At 44.5% G+C, this 24,738-nt stretch overlaps 1 protein-coding gene across 9 annotated transcripts in view; it reads left to right on the top strand.

Moving 5' to 3' along the window:
- zgc:154075 (uncharacterized protein LOC556929 homolog) overlaps window positions 1-24,738 on the top strand; it is a 232,261-nt gene that overhangs the window by 161,294 nt on the left and 46,229 nt on the right. The window contains exon 15 of one of the 9 annotated variants that reach the window (XR_010969641.1): window positions 3,482-3,545. The exons of the other annotated variants lie outside the window; for them this stretch is intronic. The gene's annotated coding sequence lies outside the window, so the exon portion shown is untranslated. The remainder of the gene's footprint in view (window positions 1-3,481; window positions 3,546-24,738) is intronic. 9 annotated transcript variants of the gene reach the window in all.

Raw genomic sequence — 24,738 nt, 5'->3', positions numbered from 1 at the left:
GGGCTGTAGATAGGGCTTTAAACTAAACAGTTGGGGGGAGGGTTCAGTTGCATGGAAAGTTAGGAAGTGAAAGCTAAAGGAGAAGGTAGGAGTGTAGATTAGTGATGAGGCTGATTGGTACCAGAAAATAAAAGGAAGGGACAGAACGTGTGAACGTCATATTGCACCAAGAAATCATACAAAAGTAGGGAAATTTGATATAGAACAAACTTAAAGGTTTTGTATCTGAATGCACAAAGCATTTGGATTAAAATAAATGAGTTAACAGTGCAGATAGAGACGAATGGGTATGATTTAGTGGCGATTACTGACCCGTGATTGCAGGGAAACCAGGTTTGGGAACTGAATATCCAAAGGTACTCAGTATTTCGGAAGGATAGGCAGGAAGGAAAAGGAGGTAGTGTAGCTTTGTTAGTCAAGGAAGGGATCAGTGCTGTAGTGAGAAATGATATAGGCACAGGAGATCAAGACGTAGAATCAGTCTGGGTAGAAATAAGAAATAGCAAGGGAAAGAAGTCCCTGGTGGGAGTAATCTATAGGTCCCCAAACAGTAGTTCCGCAGTCGGGCACAGTATCAACCAGGAAATACTGGGGGCTTGTAAGAAAGGTACAGCAATATTCATGGGTGATTTTAATATGCATATAGACAGGATTAATGAAATTGGCAAGGGTATCCTCGAGGGAGAGTTCATTGAATGTATTAGAGATTGTTTTCTGGAGCAATATGTTGTGGAACCAACCGGGGAGCAGGCTGTTCTAGATTTGGTATTGTAATGAGATGGGATTAATTAATGATCTCATAGTTAAGGATCCTCTAGGGAAGAGTGATCATAGCATGCCAGAATTTCAAATTCAGTTTGAGGGCGAGAAACTGGAGTCCTACACTAGCGTTCTGGAGTTAAACAAAGGTAATTACATAGGCATGAGGACAGATTTGGCCCTAGTGGACTGGGCAGGAAGACTAAAAGGTAGGACAGTTGATGAGCAGTGGCAGATGTTTAGTTGGGAGGAATTGAATATCTCCTTAAAATATATTCCAGAGAGGAAGAAAGATGCTAAGAGGGAGATAAAACATCTGTGGCTAAGCAAGGAAGTTAAGGATAACATAAAGACAAAAACTACGGCAGACCAGGTTTGGGAACTGAATATCCAAGGGTACTCAGTATTTGGGTGGCGCAGTGGTTAGCACCACAGCCTCGCAGCTCCAGTGACCCAGGTTCGGTTCTGGGTACTGCCTGTGCGGAGTTTGCAAGTTCTCTCTGTGACCACGTGGGTTTCCGCCGGGTGCTCCAGTTTCCTCCCACAGCCAAAGACTTGCAGGTTGATAGGTAAATTGGCCATTGTAAATTACCCCTAGTAGGTGGTAGGAGAATGGTGGGGATGTGGTAGGGAATATGGGATTAATGTAGGATTAGTGTAAATGGGTGGTTGTTGGTCGGCACATACTAGGTGGGCCAAAGGGCCTATTTCAGTGCTGTATCTCTCTATGATTCTATGACCATATTGCAAAGGCCAGTGGCAGGCTGGAAGATTGGGAAACTTTTAAAGATCAACAAAGGGTTACTAAAAAAGTAATAAAAAGAGCAATGGTAAATTATGAAAGAAAACTAGCGCAAAATATAAAAACGGATAGCAAAAGCTTCTATAAGTACATAAAAGGGAAGAGAGTAGCTAAAGTGAATTTTGGTCCTTTGGAGGATGAGACAGGGGAGTTAATAGAAGGGAACGTAGAAATGGTGGAGACCCTAAATCAGTATTTTGCCTCAGTTTTCATGGTGGAGGACACTAGTACCATCCCAATAGTAACAGGAAATGCAGAGGTTATAGAAAGGGAGGAACTTAGAAAAATCATCACCACTAGGGAAAAAGTACTGAGCACACTATTGGGATTGAAGGCAGACAAGTCCCAAGGGCCTGATGGCCTACATCCGAGGGTCTTAAAGCAAGTGGCAGCGGAGATAGTGGATCTATTGGTTATAATATTCCAAAATTCCCTGGATGCAGGAAAGGTTCCAGTGGATTGGAAAAAAGCTAATATAACGCCCTTATTCAAAAAGGGAGGGAGGCTGTAAGTATGAAACTATAGACCAGTTAGTTTAACATCTATCGTTGGGAAATTGTTAGAATCCATTATTAAGGAAGTAATAACAGAACATTTAGAAAGTCAAAACGCAATCCATCAGAGTCAGCATGGTTTTATGAAGGGTAAATCGTGTTTGACTAATTTGCTTAGAGTTCTTTGAAACTGTAACAAGCAAAGTGGATAATGGGGATCCTGTAGATGTAGTATATCTGGGCTTCCAGTATGCATTTGATAAGGTGCCGCACAAAAGGTTAATACACAAGGTAAGATCACCTGGGGTCGGGGGCAATTTATTAGCTTGGATAGAGGATTGGCTAACCAACAGAAAACAGAGAGTCGGAATAAATGGGTCTTTTTCTGGTTGGCAACATGTAACTAGTGGGGTGCCACAGGGTTCCGTCCTCAGGCCCCAACTATTTACAATCTATATTAATGACTTGGATGCAGGGATAGAAGGTACTATAGCCAAATTTGCAGATGACACTAAAATAGGTGGGATAGTAAGTTGCAATAAAGAAATAAGAAATTTACAAATGGATATGGATAGGTTAGGCGAATGGGCCAAAATGTGGCAGATGGAGATTAACATGGATAAGTGTGAGGTTATCCATTTTGGTTGGAAGAATAGAAAGGCAAGTTATTATCTAAATGGAGAGAAACTTCAGAGTGCCTCGGTGCAAAGGGATCTGGGTGTCCTCGTGCATGATTCGCTGAAAACTAGTATGCAGGTACAGCAGGTAATAAGGAAGGCAAATGGAATTTTGGCATTTATTGCTAAAGGAATAGAGTATAAAAGTGGGGAAGTGTTGCTGCAACTGTACAAGGCATTAGTGAGACCACACCTGGAGTATTGCGTACAGTTTTGGTCCCCTTACTTGATGAGGCAGTTCAGAGGAGTTTCACTAGATTGATTCCAGAGATGAGGGGTTTGTCTTATGAAGAGAGATTGAGCAGTTTAGGCCTTTACTCTCTAGAGTTTAGAAGGAGGAGAGGAAATCTAATTGATGTATATAAGATGATTAAGGGAATTGACAAAGTAGGCGTAGAGAGGATGTTTCCTTTTGTGGGGCAATCTAGAACGAGAGGTCATAGTTTTAGGATAAGGGGTAGCAGATTTAAAACAGAGATGAGGAGAAATTACTTCTCTCAAAGGGTCGTGAGTCTGTGGAATTCACTACCCCAGTGTGTGGTGGATGCCAGAACATTGAATAAATTTACGGAGGAGATAGATTTTTAATTAGTAATGGGTTGAAGGGTTATGGAGAATGGGCAGGAAAGTGGAGTTGGGGCCAAGATGAGATCAGCCATGATTGTATTGAATGGCTGAGCAGGCTCGAGGGGCTGAATTGCCTGCTCCTGTTCCTAGTTCTTATGTTATGTTATGTTCTTATAATCCAGATTTTGAAGTCGGATGGCGAAGGAGCATTGAATCTAAAGATCTTTATTGGCATCATCATAAAAGGTCAAACACTTTGTTAAATATATACAAATAAAACCTTGACTACTGCTTTGTTTAAAGTACTTAATCTGAAAATCCAGTCTGCCAGTTGAAAGTAATCTCGAGTTATCTCCTGTCTAAACTGTCCCTATAAGGCAACAGATTATCCCATTGCAATGTCCAGGGAATGGCATGGACCTTAAACAAATAGCTAATTTTATATTGATTTTCAATAGTTGCCTGGGTCTGTTGGAGCCAGCAGCAGTAGAAGGTCCAACTGATGGATTTGTTAGACCCACAGCCAGGAAGATCTGTTTGTACTTTGGTCTCAGCACTTGCTGCTAGTCTAACTGTGGCTAATAAAGGCTTTGTGTCAGTGACACCACCATCTTGCTGCATTTTAAGTGTGTCCCCTGCTGACATTACTACTTTACTTCATGTCAACTGTGTACGCCTGTCATGTGATGATGTTGTGGTGCAGCAGACTGATACGATGATGTATTTCCTGTGTGTGCACAGCAGCCCATTTTCCATTCCATTCTGCAGTTGTGTGTCCCCTGAAACACTGCCTCAGCTCACAGGAAGACTGACAGTGCAACTTGCAGTCTGAAATCAGGAAAGCATGCTCATAGGCCACTTCAGATTGGCCTGTGGTGCAAAAGATGCTAGAATGCTTTTCTGCTGGTTTATATTGTTCATTTTTAATAAGCGCAGACAGCCACACAATGGGAGTTAACTGAATTATATTTTTACCAGTTTTCTGCATTCATTTGCTGAAAGAGCTCTTTTGGCAAGGGTTTGTCTTCACGAACACCAGGAGCTCCCTGATCTCTTGTCCAATTGGTCACATTTTACATATATGAAAATGATGTGTCCCGTTGGGCTTCAGATAACCAAGCAGATCCGTGCTGTAATTGGTAGGGTAGCCCTAAATGTTTTCTTTATTCTTTCAAGGGATGTGTGCTTCACTGGCAAGGCCAGCAATTTGTTGCCTATCCCTAATCGACCTTGAGAAGGTGGTGGTGAGCTACCTTCTTGAACGACTGCAGTCCTTTTGGTTTTAGGTACATCCATAGTGCTGTTAGGAAGGGAGTTCCAGGATTTTGATTCCGCGACAGTGAAGGAACAGTGGGAAGCTTAAATAAAAAAAAGAAATGCTGGAAATACTCAGCAGGTCTGGCAGCATCTGCAGAGAGAGAAGCAGAGTTAACGTTTCAGGTCAGTGATCCTTCATCAGAAGTGGGAAACTTACCTCTGCTGTGTCCTGGTAGACTGTATTGTTTGAGATGTTGAACATCCTGCATGTATTTGGGGATCCCTAAAGTCTTGGTTCTTGCCAACCTTAGCCTAAGTTCACTGGACGGAGTGGGGGTAATTTTAATCCCCAAAAATGGGTCAGTTTGGATTGAGTGGCATTTCAACATGTATAAAGTCTCAAACCTGAACCAAACCCTTCTGGAACCCTCCACTTCCAGTTTTAACAGGAGAGATGGGTGGCATCCAAGTCACTCCCAGGAGATGGATATTTTAATCTTAATATTTTAATGAGACTGCATGCCTCAGATTTTATCTCCCTTCCAGCTTTAATGCTGGCACGATGGGTTTCCTGGGCCTCAGGAAACCTGAGAGCTAAAGGAAGGCGAGGACTGCTGCATAGAAGAGTTAAGTGCCTTTTTGCCAATGCCTATGGGCCAGTAGAAGCAAGACTACTTATTCCTAGCCCACCAAACAAATTTGTTTCCCACTTCATTCCCACTCACTTTGCAATCTCTGCTCCAAGCAGCACAAACTTAACCTTAAACTTTAATCCCGAGAAGTGTGAGGTGATGCATTTTGGGAGGACCAACAAGGCAAGGGAATGTACAATGGATGGTAGGACCCTAGGAAGTACTGAGGGTCAGAGGGACCTTGGTGTGCTTGTCCATAGATCACTGAAGGCAGCAGCACAGGTAGATAAGATGGTTAGGAAGGCATATGGGATACTTGCCTTTATTAGCCAAAGCATAGAATATAAGAGCAGCGAGGTTATGATGGAGCTGTATAAAATGCTAGTTAGGCCACTGCTAGAGTACTGTGTATAGTTCTAGGCACCACACTGTAGGATGTGATTGCACTGGGGAGGGTGCAGAGGAGATTCACCAGGATGTTGCTTGGGCTGGAGCATTTCAGCTATGAAGAGAGACTGAAAAGGCTAGAGATGTTTTCCTTAGAGCAGAGAAGGCTGAGGGGGGACATGATTGAGGTATACAAAATTATGAGGGGCATGGATAGGTTAGATAGGAAGAAACTTTTTCCCTTAGCGGAGGTGTCAATAACCAGGGGGCATAGATTTAAGGTAAGGGGCAGGAGGTTTATGGGGGGATTTGAGAAAAAATCTTTTCACCCAGAGGGTGGTTGGAATCTGGAACACACTGCCTGAAGGGGTGATAGAGACAGGAACCCTCACTATATTTAAGAAGTATTTAGATGAGCACTTGAAACGCCATAGCATACAAAGCTACGGGCCAAGTGCGGGAAAATGGGATTAGAACAGTTAGGTGCTTGATGGCTGGCACGGACATGATGGGCCGAAGGGCCTGTTTCTGTGCTGTATAACTCTATGACTCTATGACTATGACTGTATGCTCCTGGGCTGTGCTGTCTTCTGGAGCGTTCCGCGCCTAACATGTAGAACACAAGAAGACAAAAAAAATAGAAGCAGGAGTAGACCAGATGGCCCATTGAGCCTGCTCTGCCATTGAAAACGATCATGGCTGATCTTAGGATTCAACTCCACTTTCCTGCTGGCTCGCCATATCCCTTGATTCCCTGAGAGGCCAAAAATGTGTCTATCCTAGCCTTAAATATATTCAATGATGGAACATCCACAACTCTCTGAGGTAGAGAATTCCAAAGATTCACAACCCTTTGAGTGAAGTAATTTCTCCTCATCTCAGTCCAAAATTGATTGGCCCCTTATCCTGAGACTGTGCCCCTGTGGCAAGGCAGTCCAGCAGACTGTCTTCCAGTGGGGAAATTGTTTTAAAAAAGACACACATGTTGTGAAGATCCACAGCATTTAGGGCCAGAACTTCTCCCCCTGCTTGGTTATCCCACCCCAGTAAATGTCAGAGCCTCTATGTCCCTATGAGAGGGAATGTGCAATCCATATTGTATAAATAAAATCTATTTGTGTGGATTTCTCAGTGGGCTGGATGGGGACTCTAAGTACTGGTGATGGACAACATCCCCTCTCACATTTTTTGTTGTGCGTGGCCTATTCAGCCTGCTACCTTTAAATATTTTTGCACAGCCATGCTTGCACAGTATCGTAAAGGGGATAACTTGTGCACGGCCTACGCAATAATTTTGGGTTGCTGTGTAGCTGCACCTACGCGCTGCTTAGAGGGAACATGAGTCATGGGTTTCTTCATGTGTTAGATACCTGGCTAACATGCTGTGGGAATCACCTCGAAGCCCAGTCTTGTCCTCACTCAACATCTGTTCTCACACACTACCTAGCAGGGGTCACTGGATACTAATCAGGAACACGATTCCTAGCTGTGTTAGCCCTCCTGTTTGGAGTTGCACAGTCATTTTAGGGGCCCTGTTAATACCCTGAAGTGAGCCTTGCCTTAGCGGTATTGTTCCCACATCTGAGTCATGCTCCATTCCAGTCAGATCCAGAGAGTGGAGACAAGGATTCTGGTCTCTGAATTCTAGGTTGACATCCAGTGAGATACTCATGCCTAATCGTAGTGGAGTGATTTCCTCCACTATGGTGGTCCCAGAATAGTGGAAGAAATGAGTTGACTTGTGTCTTTCACAGAAGTGAAAGAAGAATTGCTACCCAATCTGAGGTCAGCTAATTCTGCACAGAACAGAAGTTGACCCCCCCTCCCCGGCTACAACAGGCTCAATGTCACATAACACAGTACATTTAGTCAGTCGTCCATCTTTATATCCCCTCTGTTGACAGCTTGAACCAAGGAAGTGTTCTAATCCACTTTGACAGTAAAGTGTTATTTTAATACTCTATATTATTTTATTCTGGTGGGTAATACAATGTGCCATGAGCTTGAGTAACTACATATGATGGGTCCTCTTGATTCACACATGAAGAAAGCTGCTTGGGTAAGGTACTGCAGAGTGCCCAGCGGCATTGGAATCATACTTCAGCATAAGCCAGCACCATTAGAACAGGAGGGGAGGTAATTGGAAAGAAAAGAAAAATAAGAGAAGTGACTTGGGCTTGAATCCAGAGCTGTTCATTGGAAGGGAGGTAGCACTACAAATGAATCCCGTGTAAGAGGATTTTTGGTCCACCAATGGCTCAGTTAAAACAATGAATAGCGGAACCAGACAGACCAGCAAGGTCTCAGATTCCAACCCTGCTCTTTAATAAATTAACCAGCCTCGGCTGGGATAGTAATAGGGTAGCTCACACGGACAACACTTGGGGGCCCTCCAATTGGTCTCATCTCCCCTGAACTAGGAAGGGCAAAGAAGCAGCCAGAGTTCCTGAAAACTGAACTGACCATACTCGAAGCTATGTACGTGTGAATGTTGGGGGCCTAGCTGCAATGCCTAATATTTTGCCGACACTGTCTAAACAGTTAAGTGCATTGGTTGCAAATGACGAGTGGCCCTTTGAGGGAAGCATGTGCTAGCATTTGGAGCCATTAAAACCGTACCTCAGTGAGGAGTCAGCACCTCCAAGTGGGGAAGGGAGAAAACCAGTAGGAAAGGGCGGAAAAAAAGACTTAAGCTACATGAGTTGTTAACAGTGTTTGTTCAGGAGTGCTGCACAGCCCCTTGTCCTCACTTGCAATGGTATGATCTGTTGCTGTGGTTACTAGCTGAGGGAATTTAGCGCAATGTTTTTTATGTGCACTCTTGCGCACTGCTCAATTACTATGTGGTTAGAATCATGCTGTGATATCGAAAGCCAGCCTGAGGCGGGTTGTGTTTGCACACAAAACCCAGAGCACAGTACCACCAAATGGTAAACAGTAGAATTGCTGCTGAGCATTTTTTTTTGCTCACAGTACACTGGGACTGCCTTTTTGTTTAGAAGCAAATGTTTTTTTTACTGGTACTTCAAAAAATGATTGATTCAGAAATTTCTATTACCTCATGTACTTGAATTCAAGCAAAATATTTTCTGTAGCCTATTTGAAAATTTTGGATGCACATTGAAAATCCATTAAAATGTACAGAAAGGGGACGTAGAAATAAATAAAACATCTCATACGTTTACTGCTGGGGCAGGACAGAGGTACAGATTGTCTGCATGGGTCCTATGCATTGATCAGAGCAAAACACTAAATGGGTACTGACCCACCTTTCTCTGTTGCTGTCATTTTATCTTCCTTTTAGAAACATGACAAAGTGCCATGCAAAATAATGTCACTTCTTGGTAGTTCTGTTGCCACATCTATATGATGTTGAGGATTGTCAGACGGAGCTCTATTATATCCTATCTCTCTTGAAGGTATTGACTCTTGTACAGGTGCCATTAGCCACCGTGGCCATTTACAGTTGTGAGTACAGTCAGTGAGTATTGGCAGGGTATTTTGCCCATGGTGGCAGGGGATGCAGGAAGCACAGCCCACTTGTCACCAGGGGGACAGAATAATAAGCAGGGCTGTTTCTATAACCCAGAGGGAATGAGACTAATTGTAATACCCCTCTAATACTGACTGAGATCAGCTAACTCAGCAAAGACTAAAGGTAGAGCCTAGAATCTTCTTGTCTGCCGGGCTTAGTTACTTAACGAATAAACTTGCTGAGCTATTGGGATAGCCCATAATACCAGCCTTTATTATCAGTTGATTTCGTGGCTCATGCCTTTTCCTAATCTTATGGAAATAAATACAGAAGTAAAGGTTGCAGCAAACAGTGGGCAACTATGACATACCTTCCATATCTTGCCGTGCTATTGATAAAGGTGGCTGTTTGGCTTCTTCAGTCTGATTAGAGTATTAGGGTAGGCTGAGATTAATGAAATTGCATAGATGAAAATTAGATTTAACAGGACTAAGTCTGCGTTGCCTTGGGAGCGAGGGATAAAGGAGTTTAATTAGAATACATGTCAGTCTCTATCACCTGTCTGTCTAGGAGTGGATTCACACCTGTTTCTTGGCAAAATGGTAGCGTTGGAATTTTTGCTTTGATTCAAACTGAAATGCAATTGCACAGCTGAAACCATAGAATCAGGACCTGGCATCTAAGAATTATATCATGCAAAGGCATCCCAGCTATAGTTCACTACTACGTACCTTGCCTAGACCAATCCATTAGGACAGGGATTTCTTCGTGTCAGTATTTCAATCTCATCACCTCAAAAGAAGGAACTTCTAGGGTGACCCAAGCATGTCAGTGCAGTGAAGCAAGCTGCTGATTCAGATACAAGTTGGATTTCAGCATGACTGGAACTTGCCTTTGTATCTGCTGCAGACTAAATGGAATAACTCCCTCAAATGGTTGAAACTACACACATTGATCCAAAACAGTGTAGATCCTGGGGGATCCCTTCTGGTCCGGCACCATTTCCTTGATTAAACATTCCAGAGCCTAATTCTTCAGAAGTGTTAGCTTAGCTCATTTGGTAGCATTCTTACCTCAGAAGTTTTTGGGTCCTCAGGCCCATTGCAAGACTAGGCTTATATTTCCGTGCAATACTGAGGGATTACTTCCCTATCACAGATGCTGTTTTTTGGATGAAATGCTAATCACTTGGCCCATTTGCCAGTTAAAAATCAAACTAGACTGCTTGAAGAGCCGAGTTACTCCTTCAATCAACATCGCTTTAAAAAAGATGGGATAAGTGTCTCCTGAGACTCTGGTTTAGTAAAATGGAAATTGAAAATAATCTTTGTCATCTTTTATCGTTTGTCGTTAAAATTCCTGCTGAAGAAAGAAATTTATAAAGCAACTTGTAATGTCTCTCAGAAATGTCTTGAAGTGATTCACATCAAATGAATTACTTTGAAATGCATGTTATTCAGGTTGACAGAGCAGTTACTTTGCACACAGCAGCGTCTCACAAACAGCAATAAATGATCTTAATCTTTCTTTGGTGAAATTGGTTGAGTGAGGAATGTTAGCCAGGACACCCACTCTTCGAATAGTACCATGGGAATCTTTAACTTTCACCTGAACCAATGGAACAGGTAGATAGGGCCATGGTTTAACCTCTCAGCTGAAGGACTGGTTGGGGAATCTTAAATTGAGTGTTTCAACAGGATCTGCTGCCTTCCTTGGATTTTTTTTTATTCATTCGTGGGATGGGGGCATCGCTGGACAGGCCACCAATTATTGCCCATCCCTAACTGCCCTTGAGAAGGTGGTGGTGAGCTGCCTTCTTGAACTGCTGCAGTCCATTTGGGGTAGGTACACCCACAATGCTGTTAGGAAGGGAGTTCCAGGATTTTGACCCAGCGACAGTGAACGAACGGCGATATAGTTCCAAGTCAGGATGGTGTGTGACTTGGAGGGGAACTTGCAGGTGGTGATGTTCCCATGCATTTGCTGCCCTTGTCCCTCTAGTTGGTAGAGGTCGCAGGTTTGGAAGGTGCTGTCTAAGGAGCCATGGTGCGTTGCTGCAGTGCATCTTGTAGATGGTGCACACTGCTGCCACAGAGCATCGGTGGTGGAGGGAGTGAATGTTTGTGGATGGGGTGCCAATCAATCGGGCTGCTTTTTCCTGGATGGTGTTGAGCTTCTTGAGTGTTGTTGGAGCTGCACCCATCCAGGCAAGTGGAGAGTATTCCATCACACTCCTGACTTGTGCCTTGAGATGGTGGACAGACTTTGGGGAGTCAGGAGGTGAGTTACTCGCCGCAGAATTCCTAGCCGCTGACCTGCTCTTGTAGCCATGGTATTTATATGGCTACTCCAGTTCAGTTTCTGGTCAATGGTAGCCCCTAGGAAGTTGATAGTGGGGGATACAGCGATGATAATGCCATTGAATGTCAAGGGGAGATGGTTAGATTCTCTCTTGTTGGAGATGGTCATTGCCTGGCACTTGTGTGGCACAAATGTTACTTGCTACTTATCAGCCCAGGCCTGGATATTGTCCAGGTCTTGCTGAATTTCTACACGGACTGCTTCAGTACCTGAGAAGTCACGAATGGTGCTGAACATTGTGCAATCATCAGCGAATATCCCCACTTCTGACCTTATGATTGAAGGAAGGTCATTGATGAAGCAGCTGAAGATGGTTGGGCCGAGGACACTACCCCGAGGAACTCCTGCAGTGATGTTTTGGAGCTGAGATGATTGACCTCCAACAACCACAACCATCTTCCTTTGCGCTAGGTATGACTCCAACCAGCGGAGGGGTTTCCCCCTGATTCCCATTGACCTCAGTTTTGCTAGGGCTCCTTGATGTCGTACTCGGTCAAATGCTGCCTTGATGTCAAGGGCAGTCACTCTCACCTCACCTCTTGAGTTCAGCTCTTTTGTCCATGTTTGAACCAAGGCTGTAATGAGGTCAGGAGCTGAGTGGCCCTGGCGGAACCCAAACTGAGCGTCACTGAGCAGGTTATTGCTAAGCAAGTGCTGCTTGATGGCACTGTTGATGACACCTTCCATCACTTTACTGATGATTGAGAGTAGGCTGATGGGGCGGTAATTGGCCAGGTTGGACCTGTCCTGCTTTTTGTGTACAGGACAAACCTGGGCAATTTTCCACATTGCAGGGTAGATGCCAGTGTTGTAGCTTGGCTAGGGGCGTGGCAAGTTCTGGAGCAGAGCTCTTCAGTACTATTGCCGGAATATTGTCAGGGCCCATAGCCTTTATCCAATGCCTTCAGTCGTTTCTTGATATCACGCGGAGTGAATCGAATTGGCTGAAGTCTGGCATCTGTGATGCTGGGGACTTCAGGAGGAGGCCGAGATGGATCATCAACTCGGCACTTCTGTCTGAAGATTGTTGCAAATGCTTCAGCCTTATCTTTCGCACTGATGTGCTGAGCTCCCCCATCATTGAGGATGGGGATATTTGTGGAGCCACCTCCTCCAGTTAGTTGTTTCATTATCCACCACCATTCACGACTGGCTATGGCAGGACTGCAGAGCTTAGATCTGATCTGTTGGCTATGGGATCGCTTAGGTCTGTCTATTGCATGCTGTTTACGCAGTTTGGCACGCAGATAGTCCTGTGTTGTAGCTTCACCAGGTTGACACCTCATTTTGTGGTATGCCTGGTGCTGCTCCTGGCATGCTCTCCTGCACTCTTCATTGAACCAGGGTTGGTCTCCTGGCATGATGGTAATGGTAGAGTGGGGGATGTGCAGGGCCATGAGGTTACAGATTGTGGTTGAGTACAATTCTGCTGCTGCTGATGGCCCACAGTGCCTCATGGATGCCCAGTTTTGTATTGCTAGATCTGTTCGAAATCTATCCCATTTAGCACGGTGGTAGTGCCACACAACACGAAGGAGGGTATCCTCAATGTGAAGGCGGGACTTCGTTTCCACAACGACTGTGCGGTGGTCACTCCTACCAATACTGTCATGGACACATGCATCTGTGGCAGGCAGATTGGTGAGGACGAGGTCAAGTATGTTTTCCCCTCTTGTTGGTTCCCTCACTACCTGCCGCATACCCAGTCTAGCAGATATGTCCTTTAGGACGCGGCCAGCTCAGTCAGTAGTGGTGCTACCAAGCCAGTCTTGGTGATGGACATTGAAGTCCCCCACCCAGAGTACATTCTGTGCCCTTGCCACCCTCAGTGCTTCCTCCAAGTACTGTTCAACAGGGAGGAGTACTGACTCATCAGCTGGGAGGCGGTAGGTGGTAATCAGCAGGAGGTTTCCTTGTCCTTGTCAGGTTTGACCTGATGCCATGAGACTTCATGGGGTCCGGAGTCTATGTTGAGGACTCCCAGGGAAACTCCCTCCCTACTGTATACCACTGTGCCGCCACCTCTGCTGGGTCTGTCCTGCCGGTGGGACAGGACATACCCGGGGATAGTGATGGCAGAGTCTGGGACATTGTCTGTCAGGTATGATTCCGTGAGTATGACTATGTCAGGCTGTTGCTTGACTAGTCTGTGGGACAGCTCTCCCAATTTTGGTACAAGCCCCCAGATATTAGTAAGGAGGACTTTGCAGGGTCGACAGGCTGGGTTTGCCGTTGTTGTTTCCGGTGCCTAGGTTGATGCCGGGTGGTCCGTCCGGTTTCATTCCTTTTTATTGACTTCGTAGCGGTTAAATACAACTGAGTGGCTTGCTAGGTCATTTCAGAAGGCATGCAAGAGTCAACCACATTGTCCTGCTCATCTTCTCAAAGAACAGCTTACTACTCAGACCCATCGGGAAGGTATTGGGATCGAAGGTGGTTTGTTCCTTTCATCTTAACTGCCCCTCCCCACCACCCAGTATCAGCCAGGCAGGGGGAATTAAAATTGGGACCTGAGTGTCAGCAGGCCACTCATTTTGGGGAAGGCATCATAACTGAGCCCAATTCTGTCCTTTCCAATGGGCCACACACCCTCTTTCCAGCACGGGTCACTGGGTAACAGTTGGTAGCAAGAACCCTGGTTGAGTTTCCGCTCCACAGCCCAGGAGTGCTGAGGCTAATTCTAGCACTGTGGCTGGGATCAGCTAACTCAGCCCAGACTGTTGATGAAACATGTATTCACCAATGAGGAAGCAGCCTAAAGAACAGATTGCTATCAACAGTCAAATGAAGCAGTGATGCCAGCATAAAATATTACAGCACACTGAGACAGAGCAGTCTGTGGGACGAGCCCCCAGGGCTTTATACAGTATAGCTTTGGTGAATTTGCATCACATCCGTTACACCCAGTCATTGTATCAAATAGTTCAACCACCTACATCTTCAGAAATACTCTTAGGCCTTGAAGAATTAAGTATCTTTATAAAAACAAAATGCATTGCCTCCCTGACTGTGGGGTGAAAACGTTTTGATGTTGCAGTGAAAAGTTACTTTGATACTGGTGCTTATTCAGTTTGATTGCGGGAGACCATAGTCAGTGAGCCAGTTCCTGGTGTTTACATTATAAAGCCAAGCCTCTAATTCCGGCAACAGAATCATACACCAACAAACACAGAATCTAAGACTTTGCCAGCAGGATAAGAGAACTGGATTTAGAAATGTTAAATGCTTGATGGCTTCTCATGGATGTTGTCTCCTAAAATGTGCCCTAAACAAGTGGCAATATAAAAGCAGCTGAAGAAACTGCTGCAACACATGCTGTAAAATTCAACTGGTTGACAATGTTTCACTTCTAAAAACCATTATGTTTAAAGGTTCATTTTTGTTTATGTCAGACTTGAGATGGCAGCAGACTGAGCATTAGTGCTTCTGCCCTAACTTGAACATAAGTCATCCTATGTCTGAGGTGAAATATTTTCATAAAGACCTCAGTTTTGTTGGGTCAGAACTGAAGATTGCAGATAATTGGAGGTTCAACGCACTGCAGAACTGCTTAACTTACAAATGTACTTGGCTTTCTTCCATCTGTGACCCAGCCCTTTTCAGTTCCTGTATGAAAATGAAACTCTACAGTTTGACAGTTTCAACTCGTTGAAGCCGAACACATTTTTAGTGTATGTTCTTGAGGCTGTAAATGCTTAGGTTTCAATCCTTTACTGCAACCTGTTTGGCTACCAGAAGCAATAATTGCTTTTTGTTTTTGTCATGAGTGAGCTTTATTTTTCATTGCTTTATCCAGTTTTCTACCCCAAAAATGCTGACTTAATGGAAATCTGGTTCCATGTGTGCTCTGGTACATTGCCCAAGTAGCCACTTTTCATATGTGATCCCAGACAGTGAGTGTGGGATGACGATTTTACCATGGGGAAAATCACAGCCAGGTCTGATCCATCCTCATTCAACATTGATATCTGTCACTGGAGATTGATCAGGAGCAGGAACTCTGCCTTATTTCCCCCATCTCTGGCTTAGGGTTGCTGGGTCCAGTTGTAGTAACTTCCAACTATCCCAACACAGACCACGGACTTTACCTGGGTCATCGATCGCAAACTGTGTGGATTAGCATCACAGCCAGTGGTGCATTTACCCACAAATCCACACAAAAGTCTGTCTTCATTTCTAAATCATGTTCTTCTTTCTCTTTTCCATGGGCCTCCATCTGTCATGTATGAAATTATCCAAAAAATATATGCGTTTACTCTATCTCCATTCTATCCAGCATGTAAGTTGCTCATAGGTTACATCTGCAAAGTCAGTCTCTATATAGAAATCTGGGCAACATGAGAGACTCTGTACACTGAGTCCCATTGACAGTAGACAGGGATGTGGAGGTACAACAGTTGGGTGGGGGTGGTAGTGGTGGGGGTGTCATACATACAATCTTCAGACCCTCATGTCATTGATGCCAACATTGATCAGTGGCGCAGTGGTTAGCACCGTAGCCTCACAGCTGCAGCGACCCGGGTTCAATTCTGGGTACTGCCTGTGTGGAGTTTGCAAGTTCTCCCTGTGTCTGCGTGGGTTTTCGCCGGGTACTCCGGTTTCCTCCCACCACCAAAAGACTTGCAGGTTTATAGGTAAATTGGCCATTATAAATTGCCCCTAGTATAGGTAGGTGGTAGGGGAATAGAGGGACAGGTGGGGATGTGGTAGGAATATGGGATTAGTGTAGGATTAGTATAAATGGGTGGTTGATGGTCGGCACAGACTCAGTGGGCTGAAGGGCCTGTTTCAGTGCTGTATCTCTAAATAAAAAAAAATAAATAAAAAACTTGGATCTAACGCTGGAGGCCCTGAGGGAGAGGAGGGAGGTCCACTTCCTGGAGGGTGGTAGGAGAAGGCCACCTCATCGTGCAGCAGGGGCATCTCTCTGTTCAGCGTCAGCTCCCTCTGCCTCCTCCTGTTCCTCCTCTCTCACCTCCTGCTCCTCCTCCTACTATGATGAGCTATCTCCTTCCAGGGCCTCATTGTCCTTAACTTCGCACCTCTCTGGAGGGCCATTTAATGGACAGCGAAGCAGACCACCACAACGACCAAGACCAAGAGTATTGGAGGGTACCACACCATCGATCAGGGCACCGGAATTGCATCTTCAGAAGCCAAATGGCTTGCTCAATGGTTGTCTAACTGAGCAAATGGCATTTGTTGCATTGCCTATGTCTGGGGCTCCCATCGAGGGGTCAGTAGCCATCTCTTCAAGGGATATCTCGTCATCTAGGATCAATTCACCCACTTTGGGGGTTGGAGTGAAGATGTGAAGCAGCCTGGACTGGCGAAGGATGAAGGAGTCATGGCAGCTGCCGGGAAAACGAGTGCACACGTGGAGGAAGCTCTTGATATGGTTGTAGACCAGTTAGATGTTGAGGGAGTGGAAGTCTTTTCTGTTGATGGATCTGACTGGCTAGTCACTGGGTGCAGTTGATGATGCACTACACCTGGGGAAATCCAACGATGGAGGCAAAACTCAATGTCATGCCTATCATTCAATGAATGTGCTGTCCGGCTCTGGCAAAGAGGGCATCAGTGACCAGCAAGATGCCACTAAGGTCCGCAGCTGATCCTTGGAAGGAGCTAGAAACAAAGACATTCAAGGCCACAGTGGCTATGATGGTGAAAGGTGTTGCTGCTCATCGCCACTGGTCCCAAAATCTGTCAGTCGTACCCTCATTGCCAGCTGAAGCCTTCCTTCTGGGCAGGTGGCTGCCCAATTGTCTTTGGCAACCTTGCCCCTGCTCTTCTGCCTCGCAATGCTGGGGGGGGGGGAGGCGAGTGCGTTCAAAGCCCAAGCTCTGAGTGCCCACTCTCCCTACCACCTGTGCACCGCCAAGGGCACCCCCTTACCAGGTACCCAGTCCCCCTTTGCCCCGCTGACCCATTTTTGGGGCTGGGGTGATGCCCTGGGGCAGCTATGACTGGCTGCCCACTCTGTACCTGCCTCCTCTCAGCTGTTTTGAAACTGACAGCTTCTAAAACCTCTTTGCCCCTTTAAATACACCACCCTTGTCCTTCAACAAGCTCTAAATGAGCTTTTTAAAGTTGAATTAATTCCTGTCCCGCCCTACCCCCATACTGCTCATTATTGCTGGGATCAGGATCGGCGCCTTGAAATCAATGTGCTGCCCGCTGCCATTATTTCCAGGGCCCCTGTCCAGCACCCCCACCCCACCTCCATTCCCATCTTCGGGGGTCCCAAAAATTCTGTCCTTATTTCTGTCACCATAAGTAAGTGAGAGATGTTGACTTCTCACCTCCCACACAAATATTGAGGTTTGCTGCCAGTGTTTCTTGACTTCAGCTGATGTTTCATTTTGCAAATATAATAAAAGATCCGAACTACTTAACACCCAGTATTTTATCCAGCCAATGTGCACACTGCAGAGTGAAACAGACAACATCATGGTGGGAAAATGCCAGGAGAGAGCTTATCCAGCCATAGATTTTTCACCAATGCCACCTGCCATGCAGAAAAGAGATTTTTGTATGTTCCTCCCTGAAAAACAAAGAAATAACTACTATTCTATAGTACATTCATGACCTCAGGATATCCTAAAGCACTTTACACATAATGAGGATCTTCTGAATTATAGTCAGTGTTGTAATGTAGGAAACACAGCAGCCAATATGCACACAGCAAGGTCCCAGAACCAGCAATGAGATAATGACCAGAGGGATAAATATTGGCCAGAACACTGGGAGCACTCTTCTGCTTGTTTTCGAAATACTGCCATGGGATCTTTTACATCTAACTGAGAGGGCATATGGGGCCTCAACATAACATTACATCCAAACACTGCACCTCCAACAGTGTAGCACCCCTCAGTACTGTATTGAGAGTGTCAACCTGAACTTTTGTACTCAAGTCTCTGGAGTAGGACTTGAACCCACAGCCTTGTGACTCTGTAGCACTGTTCCAGGAGCGGTGCCAACCCATGGAACTAGGGAAGGAGAATTGAGCCAGTGTTGCCACTTCTGATCACTGTCCACTGCCCCCCTTCTAGAAGTTTTGCATCTATAGACATCAGGTAAGGACAGGATTAGGCTTAACTGTGATGCTTCAAAAGAGAATAGCTTAACAGTAGTTACTTTCAGAGCTTTCACATGACTGAAATATAGTCATTTGGATGAAGTACTTTGAACTGTACTCAAGCAAGAGTCAGTTCCTTCGGGAGAGGAAGGAATAGAATACTAACTTACATTTATTTAGCCTTTCAGGTAAACAAATAGCCCAAGGCTCTTTTTAGGAGGAGCAGTGGACACTAACGTCCGAGAAGTTAGGGGTGGTGTCTGAAAGCATAGTGAAAAATATATGCTTTCAGGAGGTTTTTAAAAGACGAGGAAGAAGTAACAATGCAAAGGAGGATATGTGCTACAGAGTACAGACTGAAGGCTCTGCCAGCAATATTGGAGTGAAGGGAAGGGGATGCACAGTAGACCAGAGTTGGATGAGCAGAAGGTGTAAGTTGGGACAAGATTAAAGAGGTAGGATAGAATGGGGCCATTGAGAGAATTGAAGGCAAGGACCAGGATTTTGAACTTGATCTACTGGAGTACATGGAGCTGGTTGAGGTTGGGGCATGGGGTGGGCAATAGCATGATTGAGGTGCAGACCTTTGTGTGGGATAGGTTAAAACAAATATAGTGAAATAAATCAATCAAACAAATAAAACTAATGCTAGGTCTTACAATATGCTAATTTAGCTCTTGTTAAATTAGGTAGTCAACGTATTGATTTGACTGGTTGTCAAGGTTTGGCTGCTTAATCCAACACAGTTTGTAGTGCAGCATTGTGGCTACTTTATTCAATACACAGTACAGTAACTGCAATTGAAGAGCTGCCAGTATCTGTGACTGTATAAATGTTGTAATTACATTTGCTTAGGGTCTTTAACAGAACTGAATTATTGACCGTTAAACCAGAAGACTGAGAAAACGGAAACTCCACTTCCTGTTTAGAAACTGAGAAATGAGCTTAAAACAATACTGTTCGTTCCTTATTAAAAAGGCAGGCTGTTGGTCAATAGCTGCTCTAAAATCATTTGGAAAGTGATGTTAAGTTTAAGATGAGAAGATTGCGGTTTCTACCTGTTGTACTGTGCACAGAGCTGTTGACATTGGACTAATTCTTGGTTTGAGATGTTCAGTCATGAGCTGTTTAATTGATGTATTGACTCAGACACACAATTAAATGCAGCAAGCTGTATCCACTTCAGTTTCAGGAAATGGTCACTGAAATTAATATATATCTTCCAGGGGGTCCATGCTGACATCCTCACTGAGATCTCTTTAAAACCCTCTACACCAAGTGACTTCTCATTCTTGGTGATTGCAGCTTACATTTAAACTTCTCTAGGCTCCTTACCTTCTTCCCCAAGTTCTCTGCCCTCCCATTCTCATTCAGTCTCACTTTCTATATAAACATGCCCTCATTAATTCAGTCTTGAACTTTGAATTTCATGTCCTCTGATCCTCCACCCACCATGGTACCCCAGCTTCCATTGACTGTTTTAACTGTGCCCTCACCTCTATCTTTGATCTCCTCATTTCTACATTCACTAACTCCTCCCCCGCTGTTCAATTCCTTCTTTGGCTAATCACCTCCTCAAACCTCTTCGCCCCATCCTCTCCACCATTACCTCCAATACCAAATGTGAGTATCTTTTGTATTTCTTTGTTTCTATGATTGAGACCATCCATGTAGCTGCCTCTGCTACTTGTTTCCTTTCACTTCCACCCTGCTGCCAACCTCCCCCAGTTCGCTACTGGCTACATTTGGATCGATAAGAGAGGATCCATGCAAGGGCAGCCCTATGGAGCTGATAATGGTGAGGCGATAGAAGAAGATAGTTTGATTGACCATATCAAACTCTGCAAAGAGGTCAGTGAGGATGTGGAAACGTAATGCATCATGGTCATTATCCCTTTGTCTTTCCTCTCCCCCTTACTCTCAAACACCCCCAGTTCCATCATCCAGCCCCACTCTGATTCACCCCGAAACCTTGCCATTTCATCTCCATCTCCCAACATGCTCTCTCCATTGGACCAACCTCCTCTCCAGCCAAATCTTGAACACACAACTTCCCCTCCTGGCTCCCAGGCTAGCTGACATTGTTAATAGCTCCCATTCCAGCAGCACTGTCCCTTCCTTTTCAAAGAAACTATCATTATTTCCGTACCTCAAAATACCTGTTCAATCCATCTATGATCTCCAACTACTACCCCATCTCTAACCTCTCTTTCTTCTCTAAGGTGCTAGAATGCATTTTCCCTTCACAGTTTCATGCCCACCTCTCTCAAAAGTCCTTGAGTCCCTCCTGTTTGACTTCTAACCTTAACACAGTAATGAGACAGCTTTGGCCAAAGCCACAAATGTCATCCTCTCTGATTGTGACCATGATGCATTATTCCATTTTATGCACCCACCTTCAACCTTTTTTCAATGTTTGATATGGCCCATATTGCCCTCTTCCATTATCTCTCCTGTTGTCCAGCTCCATGGAACTGCCCTTGTGTAGTCCAGCTCCCACCTATCTAAACACAGTCAGTGCATCTTCAAATGGGCATGAAAAGAAACCTTGTATTATCACCTCTAGTGTTCCCCAAGGAATTATCCTTGGCATTTTCTGCTTCCTCATCTAGGCAAGGGGTCATTTTCCAGATACATGCTGACATTTTATTTCTTCATCTGCTGTCTTGACCACACCCCCATCATCTCTATCAGCCAGCCTGTTTCACATCTTGTCATGGAGAGTAATATTTTTCTACAAATAAACATTGGGAAGACTGAAGGCATCATTATCAGCACCTGCCATAAATTCTAATCCCTGTTCATTGACTCCATTCCATGATTCTTTTACTCCAATCTCAATTTTTCCAAAATCATCTTTGCTGGCCTCTCATCTTCCACCATACATAAACTCCAACATGTTCAAAAGGTAGCAGTCTATATCCTATCCTGAACTAAGTTCTGCCAGCCAATTTCCCTCTTCCTAGTTAATCTCCCTTGCTAAACTATTTTGGTTCCCTGGCCCAACACTTTCAATATAAAATCCTCATCCTCTTCTACAAATTCTTCCATAGCCTCCCTTGTCTCTTTAACATTTTCCAGCCTTATATCTCCTCATGTTTCTCTGACCTTGAACTTTTGTGCATCTCCCTCCCCCTCCTTAGGTCCTCCTTAATTCTGACTCATTTTCCTAGGCCAGGATTCATTATTTATCATGGCAGGCTCCTGATGAAATTCCTGCTGTCCAGAGGGAGCCCCCAGTAAAAGGGTGCAAAATCCTGGCACTACTGCAGTGGGAATATCACCGTAGCACCTGTTATGGCCAGGTGAGGAGGGAGTCTCAGGCTCCCCTCCTACCCTTCCTCTTATTTGACCGCAGCGGGGCTTATTCCTTTTAAACAGTGGCTGTGCTTACCAACTCCGTGAGTGTTTTCCCATTTTTCCTTTATTGTGATTGCAAAAGAACCAATTGGACAGATTTTCTTGAGTTTACACAAGAAAGAGGTAGTTTATTATACTTTAACCTGATTATACACTCTAACCTGATTTAAAAATACTAAAAATATCCTACACATTCACGCGCGAATCACACTCACACAGGTAGATTACAGGAGGGAAAATAGATTTGGTGGTTGGATTAAAGTTCAGAATAAATGGAACTTAAATACAGTCTGTAAATCCAGTAGTCCTTGGCTGAAGCTGTATTCTTGAAGTCCTCTCTGGTCAAAGTGCACTTTTGTTGGCTTGCTTTGCTCAGAGTTTTCCTGAAGGCAGAATTGTTGGTTGATTCTCTTCCCCTGGTTGCTGGCTGTAACGGACTGTAGGCTTGGAGGGCCCCCCATTTGCGGCCAGTTATTTTCTTGATATTTTCTGGGGAGGGAGAGAGAGAGACAGGGGCAGCAGCCGTCTCAGCTACTGTCCACTCAGGTGCTGCCTGTCTGTGTAACAAAACTTGTTTCTTCAGAAATGACAGGCGGTTACATGGTTCTTCTCAATCCCCTTTGTTTCTAAAGAGGTTTTTCTGGAATTTTCTAATGAAATTCAAGTTCTACATGCCCCAGGATGTCCATTCATACTTGGAGGGGGTTGTCTCTTTCAAAGGCAATGGGTGGGAATGGGCTTGATGGCCATGCTAATGAAGCCATTCGAGGTAATTCAATCACTTAGAGCAAGCCATTGTCCTGGCTGGGCTTCTTTTTAGACTTTTTGTCTCCAGTCCAGTCTCCTGGTATTTGAGATGTAAATGGCAGTGGCCATCTTGGCTGCTAGTTTTTAAAAAGTTACATGTCGGGTTTTTTTCCATTAAAAGTTTAAGGTAAGTTTCCAACCAATGAAATTAATATGTTCCATTTGGCATTTAGGTTTTTCTTGACACACCAGAAAAGGTGGTGAGGGATCTTAAAGGGCAGAAGCACCCTGAAAATGGCAGCAAGGCTTCCACTGAAGTCCTCAGCCAAAACTGGGACCTTCAGCAGGTAGGTGCTGGGCCCAAATTGGAATAAGAGGAAACTGACACATGACCCACTCCCTCCATTTGAAGGACCGTCTACCTTTACTACCGCTTCCTGGGACCTACCACCAGCTTCCACAAAGCAGCAGGGATTGGGGTGGGAAAATCTGCTGGACACCCTGGCCCTACACCCTTGTCATATTTAAATATGGCGGTCTTGGAAGGAGTGGCTGATGGTTGTCCCGGTGAGCCAGGGTGTGAAGGAATGTTAGATGGGTCGGTGAGGTGTTGGTAGGCCTCATCACTTGAATTTTACATCATTCTCTGCTGCAATCCCACCTAATTTCAGGGGAAAATCCCTCTCATTGTTTACGGTCGCACGTAAAGAATAGTATTTTAATGAAGTGCCTGGTCCATACCCCAGCAGAAGTCAACACCTTCATGAGATTAGGATGAGGGAGGGGAAAATTAGAGAAAAAAGATCAGATAACTAGTAATCTAAAAATGGTTTTAATCAGATGAGTTAAGTGTACCAGTTACTTGGGACATCATCTTCTATTAGCGTCAGGTTCTTAGCCAAATCCATTTCGGGATAAGCAGTTTATTGACAGTGTACTCATGGAATAACACATTTTACACTATTTCAGTGGGAAGTGTAGTTGGATCATCTAATCCCCTAAGGAAGGCAGGAGCGTGCTTCCTGTGGTGCTGATTCCTGTCCTTGCATTGCAGATAAGCACTTAGCTTTGCTGGGAAATGCTTTAGTCATTGCTAGAATGATAAGGGCCTTTGTATTTTCCCCAAGACCATAAAGTCGGTTAAAAAGGCAGTGCCGCCAGCATGTCCACACAGATAACTTGCATTCAACAACTAAAACACTGCTACATGTTCTGAATGGAAAAATATTTTCTTTGCTCTTCAAAGTTGTAACTACACAGTGTAATCTGATTTGTTTTAATACAAATTATGAAAATAAATTCTAATTTTTTTCCTTCATCTCTCAAAGACCCTGACTCTTGCTGGGTTTTTGCACAGGCACTAGCTGCGATTTCAGTATCTTACCCAAATTAACATTTTTAACAACTAAACCAGGACAGCAGGCATAATGCATAGGGCATTATGGCAACTCAAGTCTGATTCTATCCTCACTTACCATCCACACACAAGCACTTTCCTGCACTGCTCACTTGATGCCAATGTGAAGCAAGAACCCTGTTACTTCTCCCATTCCTGTAGCATTCCTATAGCTTCCCTGGCTGAGATTAGCTAAATTGGCATAGACCAGTGATCAAACTTGGTTTGCATTACCGAATGCTACACCAGAGGGCATCTTTATATTTTAAAAGAATAGTTTCTGGAACTTTCAAGTGGGATGTGAATCAGAAGGTGATTCAGTGTATAATTTTGGTTTCAAATATATGTTCATATGATGTGGGACATTTTTTAAAAGATGTCTAATGTATAATTTGGGTTGCAGAGAAGCTGAAATGCAGACATGGATCTGTTCAATGACTTGCTGGATGTTAGTAAGTAATTTGCTCAGTGTGAAATAGACCATACAGAGCATGAAATTCCCAGGCTGAATGTTTGGTTTGTGCTGAGTTAGCTGACCTCAGCTGAGACAGCAATTGGATACAAATTTAGCTTCAGTGCCCCTGAATCAGGGATGGCCAGGACTGAAGGGTCACTGACCTGAAACGTTAACTCTGCTTCTCTCTCCACAGATGCTGCCAGTCCTGCTGAGTATTTTCAGCATTTCTTGTTTTTATTATGGCCAGGACTGATGTTTCCAATGACTCCTGTTGGAAACTTCACTT

This window comes from Heterodontus francisci, chromosome 37, assembly GCF_036365525.1.
Source record: "Heterodontus francisci isolate sHetFra1 chromosome 37, sHetFra1.hap1, whole genome shotgun sequence".
In the NCBI taxonomy this organism is placed as follows: Eukaryota; Metazoa; Chordata; class Chondrichthyes; order Heterodontiformes; family Heterodontidae; genus Heterodontus; species Heterodontus francisci.
The sequence above is the reverse complement of the archived record's forward strand: the minus strand, read 5'-3'. Positions and strand labels throughout refer to the sequence as shown.